Below are 12,461 nucleotides of genomic sequence, written 5' to 3' on the forward strand. Positions count from 1 at the left end.
GCCAGAAGGAGGGGTCTCAATGAGCACATCGGGCTCTTATTGTTGGCATTGGAGGTATAATTGCCAGAGAAAGTACAGGACATGCCCAGCTCAGTTTGAATCTCAGATCAACAAATAAACAATTTTACATTCTAGATATGATCCATGAAATAATTAAGACATGCTTAAATTAAAAAATTACTTGTTGTTTATCTGAAATTCAAATTTAACCAGGCATTCTGTATTTTTATTTTTGAATCTGTCAACCCTGCTTGGTGGACTTGTGGTGAGCAGAATAGTGGCCTCTAAAGATGCCGTACTCTATTCCCCAAACTTATGCGCACATTACCCTACCTGGTAAAACGGATTTAGCAGATGGGATTAAGTTAAGAATTTTGAGATAGAGGGATTACCCTGGAATGTCTGGGTGGACCCAATCTAGTCACAAGGGTCCTTGTAACAGATAGACATGAGTATCAAAGGCAGAAAAAGGCAATGTTACCACAGAAGTAGAGAAAGAGAGATTGGAGGCTGCTACACTGCTGGCCTTGAAGATGGAAGAAGGGGCCACAAGCCAAGGAATGCAAGGAGCTGCTAGAATCTAGAAACGGTAAGGAGATGGATTCTTCCCTAGAGCTTCCTGAAAAGAAGGCAACCCTGTTCACATCTTGATCTTAGCCCAGTGAAACCTATGTCAGACTTCTCATGTATAGAACTGTAAAAAAGTAAAAGTGCTGTTTCAAGCCACTAAGTTTGTGGTAATTTGTTATGACAGTGATACAAAACAATAAGGCAACAATAGAGCTATTTCCTAGGAGGAAAGTAACTCAAAGATAAAGAGAATCTTACTAAAGCTTCAACTCAGCTTCTGATTATCTTAGCACATACTTGGACTAAGACACTATCTGCCAAGACAGAGTGAGTGGTGACATCTCTCTGGAGGAAGATAGCATCATCTGGAAACTCTGAAAAGTTTTATTAGCAATGTCCAGCATTAAATAACGAACTTGCTAGACAGAACCATATGACCGAAACTGTGAGGAAAAAACTGACAACAAAAACTGTCTCATAGTTGATCCAAATACAGGAATTAGCAGACAAGGACCTTTTAGCTATGAGTAATATGATTAACTAGAAGAGTTAAATGTGCTGAAAATAGATTTTAAAAATGAAAAAATCTCATCAAAAAATGAAGTCTTCCAAAAAATAAATATTCTTGAACTGAAAAACCAAAAAAAATCAATAACTGGAATTATGTACTCAATAGATGGATTTAATAGTAATTTACACGTGGTAGAAGAGAGGGTTAGGGAACTCAAAGACAAGTCAATAAAAAATATCCAAACTGAATATGTGGAAAATGAAAAAGAACTATAAAAGCATGTGGGACGTTATAAAAGGATCTGACATTAGTGTAACTGGAATTCCAGAGGGACGAGAGAGAGAATGGGGTAGAAGTAATATTTTAAGAGAAAATGATCATGAATTTTCTAAAGTGATAAGAAACATCAAACCACAGATTTGAGAAGCTCAGCAAAATGCAAGCAGGTTAATGCAAGACCTATGGGGTGAAAATTTTAAGACGCTGTTGAAAGACAAACAAGGAGACGTGAACAAATTAAAAGATAGAACCTGTTTTTGGATAGAAAAATTCCCTCCCATAAAGATGTCAATTCTCGGAGCCACCTCATGGCGCAGTGGTTAAGTTTGCGCACTGTGCTTCAGTGGCCTGGGGTTCACCAGTTCAAATCCTGGGCAAGGACCTACACACTGCTCATCAAGCCATGCTGTAGTGGCAACACACATACAAAATAAAGAAAGACAGGTACTGATGTTAGCTCAGCGACAATCTTCCTCAAGCAAAAAGAGGAAGATTGGCAACAGACGATAGCTCAGGGTCAATCTTCCTCATCAAAAAAAAAAAAAAAAAAAAGACGTCAATTCTCCCTAGGTTAATTTTAATTCGTAAATTTAATGATATCTTAATTTTAATAAAACAGTAAGGTTTTTTCCCTGAAACTGGACAAAATTAATTATAAACTTTATTTGAAAAGATAAAGAAGCAATAATAGAAACAGAAAACCATAAAAAAGAACCATGAGGGGAATTTAGCTCTACCAAATACTAAAATATATATAAAGACTAAAACTAAAAGAACACTGTGTTAGCATGTGCATAAACAGACCGATAGACAAAATAGAAAATTCAGAAATAAATTCAATGCAAGTAAACATTTAGTATATGACAGAGGTAGCATTGCAAATCTGTGGGCAATGGTGGACTTCTTATCAGGTAGTGCTGGGATAACTGGATAAAAAAGAATGAAATTGGATCCATTCCTCATAACCATACACCAGGATTAATTTAACATCAATCAAGGGTCCAAATGTAACCCATCTGTATAAGTTCCAGAAGAAAACTAAATGAACTACCCTTAACCTGGGATGGGAAAACTTTACAAACTATAACTTAATAGCAAGAGGCAATAAGGGAAAATAATTGATAAATTGGATTACTTTTAAAAAGCTCTTATGTGACCAAAGCACTGAAACAAAGTAAAAAGCTCAATGACAATAAAAGAAAATATTTGCAACATATCACAAAGTGTAAATATCCCTAAAATTCAAACTTATAAAAATAAATAACATGACTAACAACTCTATAGTTTATGTATATATTGCAAAATTAAGGTTAAAAAGCCGTTCCTAAAATAAAATCAAAATTAACAAATGAATCTATGTATTGAGTTGTTGACTTAATTACAGAGAAGAGTATTTCAAATGACATTAAAACAGTATACTTTGACAGTACATCTATGGTTGGAATATATCCTAAGGTAAGAAGAATTACAAGGGAATTTTAAACTATTTTCAGCAATCATATCAATAGTACCAACAGTACATTTGTTACTGTGAAACTATTATATTTAGGAACCAACATTTTCAGCTTAAGACAAGATATAAATATAAAACAGAAAAAGTTAACACTACAGAATAATAAATTTGATTTGGAAATATTTGAATTAAACTCATATTTATATCTCTAAAAATAAAATGCATTTTGCACTTGTGTCTTTTAGAAATGCCAAGAAACAATGATCCATCTAGTCATACCGACCACTTCTAACATCCAGACTGTGGTCTCTAAATAAAATTTCCCAGTAAAATAAGACAGGACTGCTTGGGGAAATGGGCGATGCCAGATCCGGGGCGGAAAAGGTTCAAGATGAATCAGGAATATTTTGTTGTATCCAGAAAACAAGGGAGTTATTCAAGATTACTGGGGTCATGTTAAAAAGATTTAGTAGCCAAATTGCAGGTAATTCCACTGGCCAAAGATGAAATGATCTGAATGTTAAAAAGGAGAGTAATGATAATGGGTGGAAACATATTAAATATGTTAAGATCCATGCATTCATAATAACATCAAAAAATAAAAACTACAACAACATTATTGGTCATCTTTGAAGAATGCTAGGGAAGCAATACATTATTCTGAAAACTGGTAAAGAGAAAAATGTAAACATTTATATTGTCTTTCCTACCCATGTGATACCTAAGAGTAATCAAATGCTTGATGAGTGCAAGTTTTTACTTTTAAAAGAATTCCAGAGAATAAATAAAAAAGAAATGATAGAATTATAATATTAGTATTTTGCAAACCCAATGAAATAATGGATCTAGCAGTAATTACCAGTGGCTGTTAAAACCATTGGGCAAACTTTATAAAGAGTGAATCAGGCTGACATACTCCAACCCACTAATCAGTCTCAATGTCGCCAAAAAGAGAAACAACCACAGAATATCTGCCTCTTGAAGATGCTGGGGAAAGCACACGACATCATCTCTAGGGTGTTCTTAACAAAACATTGAATCTGAATCTAAAATGCCTCTGGATCTAGCTACCACTTTACAGGAAATACACAAGATAAAGGTAAAGGTTAAAAACATGGCAATGCAAGTAGTAAAATCCAGAATGTAAGAGGCCCTACAGAACAAATAATACAATTTCTTTACTAAATGAATTGCAGTAGGAGAGAGAGAGAAACTATAGATGCAATATGAGACATATCAACCAAAGGCACACAGCAAGAACTCTTGGGAGAAGAAACACAGTGACAAAGAGTTTCTAAGGTATCTGTGATTGAGGACAGCCTGTGTCGTCTGCAAGTAAGTGCTGTGTGAAGTCACAGCTGCAAGAGTCAGAGTGGGAGGCCTCAGAGAGGAAAGCACAGAGAGAGAGAGAGCCAGAGTGGATACCCTCACATCAAGTCTTCCCTCCTTCAACTCATGCTCAAGGCCTACCTGGCTTGAGCAATGTACGTGTACGTTTCGGGCACATATGGGGTGTAGGGTTCAATGCGTGTTACCCCGGTCTAGGAATTGCCACTCACCCTACAGGTAGCCCAAGGTTAAGCTCCCGTCGTTGCAGACTTTGAACTCTGTGTCTTTATTCAGTTCAGATCTTATCGCCTACCTATATAAGTTAGATACCGCAGGAAGCATGTTCACATACATTACCTCATTTAATATTCACATTACCCTAATTTAGGTATTATCTTACTTTACAAATAAGAGAACAGACTCCAAGATGTTAACGACGTGCTAGATCACATACGTAATAAGGGACAGAGCCAAACTTCTAACTACAAATTCTAGGTTCTTTCCCCTTAAAGCCCTTATAATTGGGGAGAAATTAGCCTCTATTGGGCTGGCCTGACTAATTCTTTCCTAATGAATGATGACAAATGTCACACCCTCCCGCCTACCCTGAAATTATCTCTATGCTCAGGGCAGTCCTATAAGACATCATCAAAGTAGACCTCTTGGGGAAACTTTTTTCTCCTTCTCTCATAATTTTTATTTTGGAGTTGAAGGCAAAAAGAGAACTTTTTTCTCTCCAATCATTTTGAGACATTCAGATCAAAATGACACCCTTGTCAAAGTCTTCTTAATGCTGTGCTCAGAGCTACACAAATGCAGACAGCTGATGGAGGGGAGAGGAGGGGTGAAGAGGAGGTGTCCCTGAATTGATTAGAGATTGCTCAAAATGGATCATGTTCAACTGAATGATCTTCATTCTCCCCATTGTTTTCCATTCTGATGGAGTAGCATCTGACTGGTAGGTGGAGATTATTTTGCATCTTTTTTTGTGTAGTTGCCAATTCTCCCCACTTGCGTCTTGTCATTTGCAGGCACAGCCTCCTCTGAGGAGATTACGTGCATCTGTGCGGGAGTGGGGCTACTCAGAGTAGCAGCCCCCCAACATGGAATATAAGCCTGAAAGGTGAAAACTAAAGTTTTCAAGAAGAACTTGGGCAAAAATTACTTGTTGCTTGTTCTAATAGTGGTTAAAGAGAAAACCGAGAAGGGAGTTTAATAAAGATACACTAAACTATGTTTCAGAGAACATGACCTGTGCCCCAGAGCTTCCAACTGCATTTTTATGAAATTGAAATGACAAGGCCATCTTTGCTGGAGAGTAGATCACGGAAGTGGATTGAGGTGGATAGATATTCCACATAAGCTTGTTTCCTTTTTGATATTCAGCTACTAAATGCATTAGGATGGGCAGTTCAACTTTGTTATTGAATCTGTAGAATTTCCCATATTACGCATTCTTCACAGGGCAGAGATCACAGCAAAAAGCAAAATGGCGCCCTGAATTCAGCCAGGACTTGGGCCCCTCATTTCTATTGTTCAGTGTTTTCTACCACCTTGCGACTCAAGGTTACAGAATAGATTTTGAAGAAAATATTTTGTTTCTATCACTTATGACCATACCAGTGGATATATTTATAAATGAGACAAACTTTGAAATGATATGAAAAATCAAAACCAGGAAACTAAATTATTAATGTATTAGCTTATCCATAACAATAATGGTCCCAACACACGCACAGTACCAATCCCCAATAGTGGCATAAAGCTCCAGAGGCTCCCTGCTTTCGGTCCTTTGCGCCTTGTTGGTTATTGCTTTCCTTGTCCTCACCATGAAAACTCAGAGTATATGAGCCCGAATACAGCAACAATTATGTGATTTCAAAAGAAAGCTCTTTCACAGCTAGAATACCATTCTGTCAGGAATTAGCTAAAGATGATTTGGGAGACTCCTTCAGATTTTATAATAGAAACATATAAATAGGTAAAGACCTATTTAATAATGTGAAGGCAGTATTTGCCCATTTTCTGCCTGAACAAGATTCCTTTAACCTCATGTCGTCAGTTAGTTATCAGAAAATTAGCAGGTAATCATCTCTGTTCAGGTAAGTTCTTAGCTCAGAGGCAAGCATGAACATGACTGAGTATGCATGGCGCTCGAATTTATGGTTCCACTTGCAGACTCGCTGTTCGGACCACTTGACATCAGCAGTGTCTTTTTTGTAATATTTGCTTTAAGGAGTATAGTTTCTATTTAAGGAACTACCATAAGCAAAGGAAAGAGTGAAAAGGAGTTCTCATAATTTGTCCAAAAGCTTGTCAGTTATGCTAACTCAGTTTAGAAATTGAACCAACGAAAAGCAAGCTTACCTAGCATCTTTTGGCACAAAGGATATCCACTCTTGGATTTCGGCCTTAAGGTCTTCAAAATTTTTATTTGACAGAATACCCAACATTCTTATTTCATTGAATGTGTCCATTCAAACATTTTATGAAGACTTGCTCATTTAGAGGAAATGAATTACCATGGCAATGATCTTGGACAGGAGAGGGGAGGGAAGAAGAGGAGATAAGGAGAAGAGGCATTTGCTCTTTAACAGGATGTAAATAGGCAGGGCTGTTTTTAAACACTCCATAAACGGATCTAATTGTCATCTAATCTCAATTAAAAATCACCTCTTATTGTGGGGAAACCTAAATCAGGAAGCTTCCACATACTGTACGTGGGTAGAGTATACATGGATAGAGTGCTTTCTTCATAGTACTTTTCTCAGCGCAAATCCAGGTATGTCATAGGTGCTTAATGACTCTTGGTTGTGTGTACTAACTAATTAGCCAGCCTTGGTGGTCTAGTGGTTAAGATTCAGTGCTCTCACTTCCGTGGCCTGGGTTCATTTCCCAGTCAGGGAACCACACCACACGTTTGTTGGTTGTCATATTGTGACAGCTGCGTGTTGCTGTGATGCTGAAAGAGATGCTACTGGTATTTCACATACCAGCAGGGTCACCCCTGGTGGACAGGTTTCAGCAGAGCTTCCAGACTAAGACAGACTAGGAGGAAGGACCTGGCCACCCACTTCTGAAAAAATTGGCCGTGAAAAGCGTATGAATAGTAGCAGAGCATGGCCTGATAGAGAGCTGGAAGGTGAAGGGATGGCACTAAAGGACCAAGCAGGGTTCCCTCTGCTGTACACAGGGTCGATGGGAGTCAGAATCGACCAGATGGCACTAACAACAGCAACTCATTCATTCACTCATTCACTAACTAATTGTAGGATTTCAAATCAGAGGCCCTAATTTTAAAAAACATATCATAGAAAAGATAACACTCATGAAACCTACACTCTGAATTCAAAATATACTATCGTTTTATAATATTTGCTTCAATTTATTTTCATGAAATAAAACATTACTAGAAAAAGCTGAAGTTCTCTACATTTCAATCTCAACCCTCTTCTCCCTTCCACAGAGGGAATACTAGATATTCATTTTCTAGGAACCAATATTGGTTTGTACTTAGAGAAAGTCAAAGAGAAAATACAATCAGAGGGACTTCTGTTGACTATAATTATAATATTTGGAGCACTTCCTAAGATGTAGGAACAAACTGATAGTGATCATGAAAAGCACATATAAGCTCAAAATATGAAGATATTGTATAACTTTAAAAAATGTGTGTTTGTGTTACTATAAAGCCTCCTTTCGTAGGTGCAAAGAGTCTGAAACAAAGATAAAAACTGTATACTCAGACCAATGAATGTGATTTTCCCACTGTACCTCTAAATGAAGCATTTCAAGTTGAAGAATAGAAGGTGTGAAAAATGATGAGGGCACAGAAGATTCTAAGTTTTTTCAAAGCATTTAGGAGATGCATTTTATAAAGCATTTATAACGCTTTGTGCAAGGCATTTAGAAAGCCATCAGATCTTGTTGAAATGTCATTTTCTGAGGAAGCGTTCCCTGATCTTTCAAACCGAGACAGGTAACCCTGTCATTCATTCTTGTTGTACATTTTTATATAACTTATCACAATTGTAACTAAACTACTTTGTGAAAGCATTTCTTTGAAGTCTGCCTCCCATTATTTTGTAATTTTCGTGACAATAGCATCACATCTGCTGTGGTCACTGATGTGTCGCCAGCCCCCCCAGCATAACTAATTTTTGAAAGAAAGAGAGAGAGAGAGAAAAGAAAGAAAGAAAAAGAAATTGTTGAACATTTGAATTGGAACAGTGCCCATGTTAGGATATTTAATGCAAATGCTTAGTTGGCAAACAGCACATTCTTATTATTTCATCTAAGCCCAATGATCAGGCTCGGTATCGCTGTTCTCAGACAAGTTCTGTGAGTTCAGACTTCTATCCTTGCAGACTCTGCTCAAACTGCTGACTTAATGCTTCTTGTATTTCAGGTTGATACCCTCTGCTACCCCTGTAAGTTCCATATTCTTACAGGCTCCCAAAAATAATTCTCTCTCAAGTCTTGTACCCATTTTAAGGATTGAAGTGTTGGAAGGAAACTGGAGCCTGGGCAAGCCAAAAAGCCAGGATTAACCAAGCAAAGAGAGCCCAATGACCCAGGTGGTTGGTGTATAATTCACTGTCAGATAATAGCAGCTCTTCGTCATCTATCCTTCAATTTCCTTGTTCTTTTTGTCTGGCTTTGTGGGGTTTTTGAGATATAATTGACCTATAACGTTCAGTAGGTTTAAGGTGTACAAGTGTTGATGTGATTCATTTTTATATTGCAATGTGATTACCACCATAGAGTCAGCTAACATCTCCATCAGGTCACATCATTGTCATTTCATTTTGTGGTGAGAACCTTTGGGATCTAGTCTCTTAGCAACTTTGAAATGTTTAATACAGTACTGTTGCCTATGATCACAATGTTGTGCAATAGAGCTCCAGAACGTATCCATCTTCTAACTGCAGGTTTGTACCCTTTGGCCAGCATCTCCCCAATTCCACCCCTCCCTCCACCCACCCCCTGGCAACTACCATTCTACTCTCTGTTTCCAAGAGTTTGGCTTCTTTAGATTCCACATATAAATGATATCATGCGGTTATTTGCCTTTCTCTGTCTGGACTTATCTCACTTAGCATAATACCCTTCAGGTCCCTCCATGTTGTCACAAATGGCAGAACTTCCTTCTTTCTCTTGGCTGAACAACATTCCATTGTGTGTATATATACACACATATCATATATATAGTGCAGATATCTTCAGTATTCTGTTTTCATTTCCTTTGTATATGTACCCAGAAGAGGGATTGCTGGATCATATGGTAGTTCTATTTTTAATTTTTTAAATTGAGATAACATTGGTTTATAACATTATATAAATTTCAGGTGCACATCATATTTCAACTTTTGTATACAGTGTATTGTGTTCACCACCAAAAGTCTAGTTTCCATCTGTCACAGTACAAATGTCCTCCTTTACCCCTTTTGCCCTCCCCCCACCCCTTTCCCTTCTGGTAACCACCAATCTGTTCTCTGTATCTATTTGTTTGTTTGTTATTTTTCTAAATTTTCCACATATGAGTGAAATCATATGGTATTTGTCTTTCTCTGTTTGACTTACTTCTCTTAGCATAATACCCTCAGGGTCCATCCATGTTGTCACAAATGCAAAATTTCATCTTTTTTATGGCTGAGTAGTATTCCACTGTATATATACCACATCTTCTTTATCCATTCACCTGTCAGTGGCCACTTAGGTTGTTTCCATGTCTTGGCTATTGTAAATAATGCTGCAATGAACATAGGGGTGCATATATCTTTTCAAATTACTGTTTCCGTGTTCTTTGGATGAATACCCAGAAGTGGAATAGCTGGATCATTTGGTAGTTCTATTTTTAATTTTTTGAGAAGTCTCCATACTGTTTTCCATAGCAGCTATATCAATTTACATTCCCACCAGTAGCGTATGAGGGTTCCCTTTTCTCCACATCATCTCCAACACTTGTTATTTCTTGTTTTATTAATTATAGCCATTCTGGAGGGCCTGAGGTGATACCTGATTGTGGCTTTGATTTGCGTTTCCCTAATACTTAGTGATATTGAACGTTTTTTCATATGCCTGTCGGCCATCTGTATATCTCCTTTGGAAAAATGTTCAGATCCTCAGCCCATTTTTAAATCAGGTTGCTTGTTTTTTTGTTGTTGAGTTGTATGTGTTCTTTATATATTTTGGAAATTAACCTCAGATATATGATTTGTAAATATCTTCTCCCAGTCGGTAGATTGTCTTTTCATTTTGTTGATGGTTTCCTTTGCTGGGCACAAGCTTTTTAGTTTGAAGCAGTCTCATTTGTTTATTTTTCCTTTTGTTTCCCTTGCCTAAGGAGACATATCCAAAAAGATATTGCTAAGACTTATGTCAAAGAGCATACCGTCTATGTTTTCTTCTAAGAATTTTATGTTTCACTTCCTACATTCAAGTCTTCAATCTATTTTGAGTTAATTTTAGTGTATAGTGTAAGATAGTGGTCTACTTTTATTCTTTTGCTGTCCAGTTTTGTGGCTGTCCAGTTTTCCCGACACCAATTATTGAAGAGATTTTCCTATGTCCATTGTATGTTTTCAGCTTCTTTGTCGAAAATTAGCCATACATAGATGTGCGGGTTTCTTTCTGGGCTCTCAATTCTGTTCCATCGATCTGTGTGTCTGTTTTTCTGCCAGCACCATGCTGTCCATAAATGTGTGGGTTTATAAGTTTCAAAGTATACTTTGAAAATATTTTTAATTTTTTAAGGAAATTCCATACTGTTTTCCATAGTGGCTGCACCAATTTACATTCCTACCAACAGTGCACAAGAGTTGGTTCTCTTTTCTCTATGGCTTCACCAACACTTGTTTTTCTTGTCTTCTTGATGACAACCATTCTAACAGGTGTGAGGCGATTCTCATTGTGGTTTTGATTTGCATTTCCCTGATAATTAGTGATGTTGAGCATGTTCTCATGTATCTGTTGCCCATTTGGATATCCTTTTTTGAGAAATGTTTATTAAGTTTCTCTGCCCATTTTTCAATCGGATTATTTGTTGTTTCGTTATTGAGCTGTATGAATTCTTTATATATTTTGAACACTAACCCCTTATCAGATATATGTTTTGGAAGCATTTGCTCCTATTTCATAGGTTGCCTTTTCATTTTGTTGATTGTTTCTATTACTGAGCATAATCTTTTTAAATTGATGTAGTCCCACTTGTTGATTTTTGCTTTTATTGCTTGTGTTTTTGGTGTCATACCCAAAAAATCATTGCTGAGGCCAATCTCAAGGAGCTTTGTTTTTTTTTTTTTTTGAAGAATCTGATGACATACTTCAAAGGATACGGAGATAACTTGGTTAATGAAATACCACTCACTAAAACAAAATATCTGTTCTTGCATTGGTTCAACAACAGACACCAACATTTCCCAGGGAAAAGAAGTTTTATTGATCCTTCTAGAGCTCATGATGAGGTCTGGAGAGGAAAGAACTTCAGGGCCCTGGCATTACTCTTGCTCAGTTGCAGCTCTTCTATGGAAGACTGGAAGATGACATAAAAGCAACTGGAAACACACTTGTTTTATTTCTCTTGGCATTTTTAATTTTTGTGTTAAAATACCAAAGGAAATTGTTCTTTCAATTATCTATTTGTTCTATAACTTTTTCCTGAACTATGCAAGATCTGAAGATAGAGTGGTGAGCAAAATATACGTGGTCCCTGCCCTTGTGGATTTTCTAATCCGAAGGAGAAGATTGAACTAATAAAACAAGTAGAGAGAGGATCCAGTTTGGCTGGGAGGGTAATTGGAGAGGTCCTCCTCAAGGAAATGATGTTGAAGCTGAGGGATGACAGATGTGTGGGGTTGGTCAGGCAGTTGGGTTGTGGTGGGGGGAGGGTGAAACATTCTGGGCTAGGTGAGGGAGGAAAGATCTTGACCTCTTGAAAGAAGACCAGGGTTCTAGAGGTTACTAGGCAAGGAATACAGTGGCAGAAAGTCATATTGGACAGATAGGCATTGTCCAGGTAATGCTGACTCTTGTAGGCATTGATAAGGATTTTGGGTTTCATTCTAAGTGCAACGGAAAGTAACTAAGGCTTTTGAGCAGGGGAATGATAAGATATGCCTTATGTTCATAATCACTCCGGCTGCTGTGTATGAAATGTATTGGAGAATGCAAAGAGTAGAGATAAAGATACCTACTCAAGGTATTGCACTAGTCAGACAAAATGTGATGATGACTTGGACAAACATGTCACCGAAGACAGAAAGGAGGAGCAAAATTTGATGTATATTTGAGAAAACAAGTGACAAATCTACTTGATGG

This window comes from Equus asinus, chromosome 11 (assembly GCF_041296235.1).
Source record: "Equus asinus isolate D_3611 breed Donkey chromosome 11, EquAss-T2T_v2, whole genome shotgun sequence".
Classification (NCBI taxonomy): Eukaryota; Metazoa; Chordata; class Mammalia; order Perissodactyla; family Equidae; genus Equus; species Equus asinus.